Source organism: Elephantulus edwardii, unplaced genomic scaffold (assembly GCF_000299155.1).
Source record: "Elephantulus edwardii isolate Elephantulus edwardi_28Jun2011 unplaced genomic scaffold, EleEdw1.0 scaffold00003, whole genome shotgun sequence".
Taxonomy (NCBI): domain Eukaryota; kingdom Metazoa; phylum Chordata; class Mammalia; order Macroscelidea; family Macroscelididae; genus Elephantulus; species Elephantulus edwardii.
Genome location: NW_006399753.1, coordinates 34,641,295 through 34,646,832, shown reverse-complemented (window position 1 = coordinate 34,646,832; position 5,538 = coordinate 34,641,295).

The following is a 5,538-nucleotide window of genomic DNA, read 5'->3' as shown; positions in this document are numbered from 1 at the left end:
TATAATCTTGAAGGACCTCCGGCTTAGAAAAGTAGAGGGTCAGTGACAGACAGAAAAGACCCTTAACTAGACAGGTTGATGCAATGAAACCAACAATGGGCTTAACACAGCAGAGGTTGTGAAAAGGGGCAAAGTTTTGTCCTGTTATACATAAAGACACTATGAGTCAGAGCCAACTTTATAGCAGCTAAAGCAGTCTGCAGAACTGTGAAAGAATAGGTTTCTGTTGTTTTGCATGACTCAGTTTGTGGTACTTCATTATGGGAGTCCTAGGAAACAAATACAATTTGTATCCAGGTCTTATGCAACAGAGGCAAACATCTCTATCAGTATTGTGCTTATTTTTTTCTAATGCAGCCATTAAATTCCAGTTAATGCTTTCAATGGTATTTGCTTTCTTCCTCCAGTGAAAGTTGAGGAATGGCACTCAGCTACATTAGCCTTCCATGTTCTTACTATCAGCCAAAAATGTCTTGCTGATTACTTTTCCATCATTAACATAGATTAAAACTTTCATTTCTTTTCCCACTATATTTAGACTGTGGCATTTGACAGCCCATTCTGTAAAATTAAGAAATTAATACTTTAATATCATCTTCTACCTTTTTTCCCTTCCTCTATGTATCTTATACTTAATTTTATGTGTATTTCATTAATTATTTATACACTTACATTGTGAATGTTTACAGCTTTTACATTAATCCTAATATTTATAAATAAATCTTCTACACCTTGTCTCTAGTCTTATTATAGAGAAATTCCAATAACATAATTATGTAAACATTATTCACTGTGTAATTTGTAATATAACCGAACCTGGAAAATATGCCGTGTATTCACATGCCTCTAAACTGGTTCCACCTCAAAGGAAATATTACTAAAAAAGGTTAAATATAACAAGAGGAAGAAAAAAGAAGTACTTCGATCTCCCTTTCCTTTGCTTTTATTACATTATGATTTCATATTTTGCCTTTCTGTACTATCTTTTAAAATATTTCTTTAACTGTCCTCTCTTACTATCTTTATTGTATTTTTCATATTTACTATGGCCTTTTTTAATTTGTTCTTTGCATATTTTTCTTAGCAGTATAATATTGGCTTGCATATGCAAATTTCTGATATTTTTTAAAAAGTTTGTATATGTTTGTTTTTTTAGTGCTCTCTTTCATTTCAGTAGTTATAGTTCTTTACTTCGGGTCTTCATATTTAGGTACAAAGGACAGTGGTTGATTTGAGATTCTTCTGTAAGTATTTAGATTTCTTGTACCCTAAGATTTTTTTCCATGAATGAGAAGATGGCAAATGAATATCAGAAGAGAGTGATTAAAGAAAAGTTTTCCTCAAGGGAAAACAGTGAAGAAGCAGGCAGGCAAATGAACCAATTCTATTCTTCCTCAAGCCAAATAAGGCTATCTTTTCTCTGGGGTGGTTTCACTTCACCAATGGCCTAAGTCTCTCTAGGCATATTTGTTGTTTCTTTAGATAGTTACTCTCTAGTTTTGTACTGCAAGCAAACATTGCTACCATCCTGAAAAGGATAGGATGAGATTGAGGACTAAATTATTCAGATCCTCTGTAAATAATCCTTGACTGAATAACTTGTGTGTTTGGTCCTCTACCTTGGAACTTCTCCTTGGCACTGTTTCTGGGAAAATGAATCCTGTCTTTGATGCAGCCTTTTCTGGTGTCCATTCTGCAGTCTCTCTTCCAGAAATTTATTAAAAGCACTAATATAACAATGATTTTTCTTTTCAAAGAGAAATGTAAACTAGGTGGATGTATAGGCAGGGAGAAAAATGTGCAACAATGAATGAATGGAAATCCAAAATCTAGAAACTTTCATTAAAATCTCAATTAAATTGAAATGAAAAATAAATAAATAAATAAATAAATAAATAAATTGGATTTCCAAAAAAAAGCTCTAATATGACATTTCCTCCTATCACAAAAATACTGTTGCATTTTTATTATTTTGTGTATTTTGTAGCTGTCCTTACTTTATGATGCTCTTGGTTTTCCATATTGAACAATAGGAAGATTTGGTATTCTACCATATGAACAGTTTGTTTGTAATTTGCTTAAATAAGATCCTCTTACTAAGTAATATGTTTCCATTGTTAATAAATCAATTAGTTACAAAGTTATCACTGTAACAGAAATCCCTTAAATGGAATGTTCATTACATGAAAATTTATTTTTTTATAGTTTAGATTAGTAGTTAAAATTCAGAATGATCACTGTAGGGGAAGATTTTCTTTCCCTTTTTTTGGTCTTTTTTTTCAACATCTGTGAGTCTAGTGTTTCTTAGAGACCCCCATATGCGATCTTATCCTTGCCAAGGATTTTCCTCATCCAGAGCCTGGGGCCAAAGGACATGGCATACTCCTGAATTTTCCATCTTCGTGGTAAGGAGGTCCCAAAGATCTCTGCTAGTTTGCTTAATCTCTTGTATGCCTCAAACAAGATTGGCTCAAAATACAGCTTCCTCTGGCAGGTTGCATCCTGTCTTGTTAACATAATTGCAAGAATCCTGTCTTTTTAGCATCATAAAGATTAGGATTTACAACCCAGAGGACATTTACATCAGATCACAAAGAAGAGGTTGATTACAAAATACTGAGAATCATGGCTTAGCTAAGTTAATGTAAAATTCAATCAATAACAATTAGGAAAAATAATATTTTAAGAGGTAGTTTGGTTTTCTTGGGCATATTAGGAATGGGCTGTATAAGTCAGAAGATAACTACTTTTCATGAAAAATAATATTTATTTTGGGAGCAGATAAAGGAGAACTGAGGAAGAGAGAAGTACCAACAATGTAGCAAGAATGTGAACTCCAGGTAGGAAAGACACTCCAAAATAAGAAGGACTTTGTTGGATGTGTGGTGTCTGAAGTTCAATACTAGATTGTTGGTTGTGCTCTACTGCCATATAAGGCCCTCTTTAGCTCCGTACCTGCTGTACAATCTGTAATACATAACTTTTGATGGGAACCATCCAGCAATAAAAAATTGACATTATACAAAATAAGAGAGCTGGGGATTAAGAACATATCAATAAAGGGAGCTCTGCTGACCAAGTAGCAAGAAGCTGCACTGCAATCCCAGAGGTACGTGGTTCAAATCCAACAGATGCTCTGCTGTTAAAAGAGGGGCAATCTCCTCCTGTATCAGTCAGATCCGATTTGACAGTACACACATACAAAACAATTAAAAAAATATACCAATAACAGGTACTTAAAATTAGAAGGTGATTTCAAGGAATATAAGCAAGTCTCTCTTTCACATCCAAATACCTGTGGATACTAAAAAACATTGTAAAAAATTATTGGGCTTTCAACTTTATGGGTGATAGAGATTTGAAACAGCTTTTACTTGCATTTTAAAGTGCAATTGCTTCTCTACAGCCAGGCTCTCACTCTATTTCAATCTTATCTTACCTAGGTAAAGATTCTATTCCCTTTATCAGGAAAATTTGCAAGAAGCTATAGGTCATTTGGGACAGAGTGTTAACCTTTTTCGAATCATACTGTAGAAGAATTTAGAGTTTACAGAAAGGATGGCTTTGAACCCCAACTTGGTGCTCTTACCATGTCCTCCACATGACCTAGATTATAGTGAAAGAAATCTCAACTCAGACTAGGTTATAAAAATTGAGATAAATTATTAACTTATTTAACTTAAAATCTTAATGTAGAGTTGTCTATAAATTTGTCCCAGTCCCGTGTCCCACCCTTGAGCTCTGTTATAGTTAATACTCCTCTGGTAGTCAGAAAATAGCTGCAGAAGTTCCTGGCTTCACCTAAATTCCCAACAATATTCAAAGCAAGAAGAGACAATATTATCTAAAGGTCTTTTTATTTTTTTTTTTTTTGAGAGGAATTATTTTCCAGAATCTCCAAGAAATCTCTCCTCATTGACCAAATTGAGTCGCATGTCCATTCCCAAATCAGTCTCTCTTCTGAATAGCTCAATGATGTTGATCTTGAATCAGTCAAAAGAAAATGGATTACTATAATTTTATTAGAGTAATTAGATTTCATACTTAACACTGGAAGAAGAAAAAAATGATAGAAAGCCTCAAAGACTATAGTGTCCACTTCTTAGTAGTGAGGGATCCCTTCCTCTATCTTGCATGATCATGTGACAAGAACTCATGAATCAAATACTACTCTTTTCATAAAGAGTTAAGCTTGTCTTCTTATTGCTCTTTAACACACTATAATTTTTTAAAAAATAATTTTAATGAAAGTATAAAGAGACTTTGGATTTTTATTCATTCATTGTTGCACTTTTCTCCTGCCCAACCCCTCTTAGTTCGCTCTTCTCTTTGAAAAGTAAAATTCTTTCATTGTATACAATCTTTCCCTCCAAATCCACTCCACTATGTAGCATTCTTCTGGACTCGTGCCATGACAATAATGCCAATCATATATCCCTTTTAAACAGTTATCTCCCTTGTCTGTTTCAATGCAGTATACATTATTTATTCCATCTTTCTCAGTCTTCACCCAACTCTGATGTCAGTTCCATTTTACAACAGTGGCACTATGCAGTATTAGTCCTTTTGTGACTGAGATATTTCGCTCAGCATAATGTCCTCCAGGGTAACCCATTTTGAATACTATTTCATGAGTTCCTTTTTTTCAATGCAGCATAGTATCCCATTGTGTGAATACACCAGAGTTTTTCTATCCATTCATTTGTTGATAGGCATTTAGGTTGTTTCCAACTCTTTGCTATTGTGAACAAAGCCACGATAAACATGGGTGTGCATATATCTACAATTTTTTTGCTCTCTCCTAACCAGTCTTACATATTCTATCTTTGGAATGAAGAAACCAAATGACTTATTACACTGAGAAAATCTGTTGTAATCAACCTCTCTAAAGTGCTAACAAGCAAGGATGTCACTTTAAAGACTATCATGTGCTTGACTCAAGTCATGTTATTTTTAATTGCTTTGTACATATGTGAAAATTGAAGAGTGAACAAGGAAGACTGAAAAAGAATGGTCATATTTACAAAGAATATTGAATATACCATGCACTGCGAAAAGAACAAACTAAAAATATATTCTTTTTAAAAAATATGCCTTCAAATATCAACAATTAGAGTCTGTTCTAAGAACTGGGAAGAAAAATGGACTAGGTAATAAATAGCAAGTATTAAAGTAAAAATATGATAAGTAAAAATAGGTAAATTTCTGGAAAAAAGGCAAAACAAAACTAGAACCAATAGATACTTGCAATCTGCATTATGCAGATGACACAACCCTGCTCGCTGAAACTGATGAGGACCTCATGCACTTACTGCAGAGGGTCAAGGACTGCTGCCTTCAGTATGGACTGAGGCTCAATGTTAAGAAGACAAAGATTCTCACCACTGGATGAGGTGGCAGCATCAGGATGGATGGCGAAGAGATTGAGATTGTTCACAGCTTCAGTTTGCTTGGCTCCACAGTCAATACTCTTGGCACCAGCAGTCAGGAAATCAAAAAACGTATTGCGATGGGAAAGTCTGCTGTTAGGGACCTCTC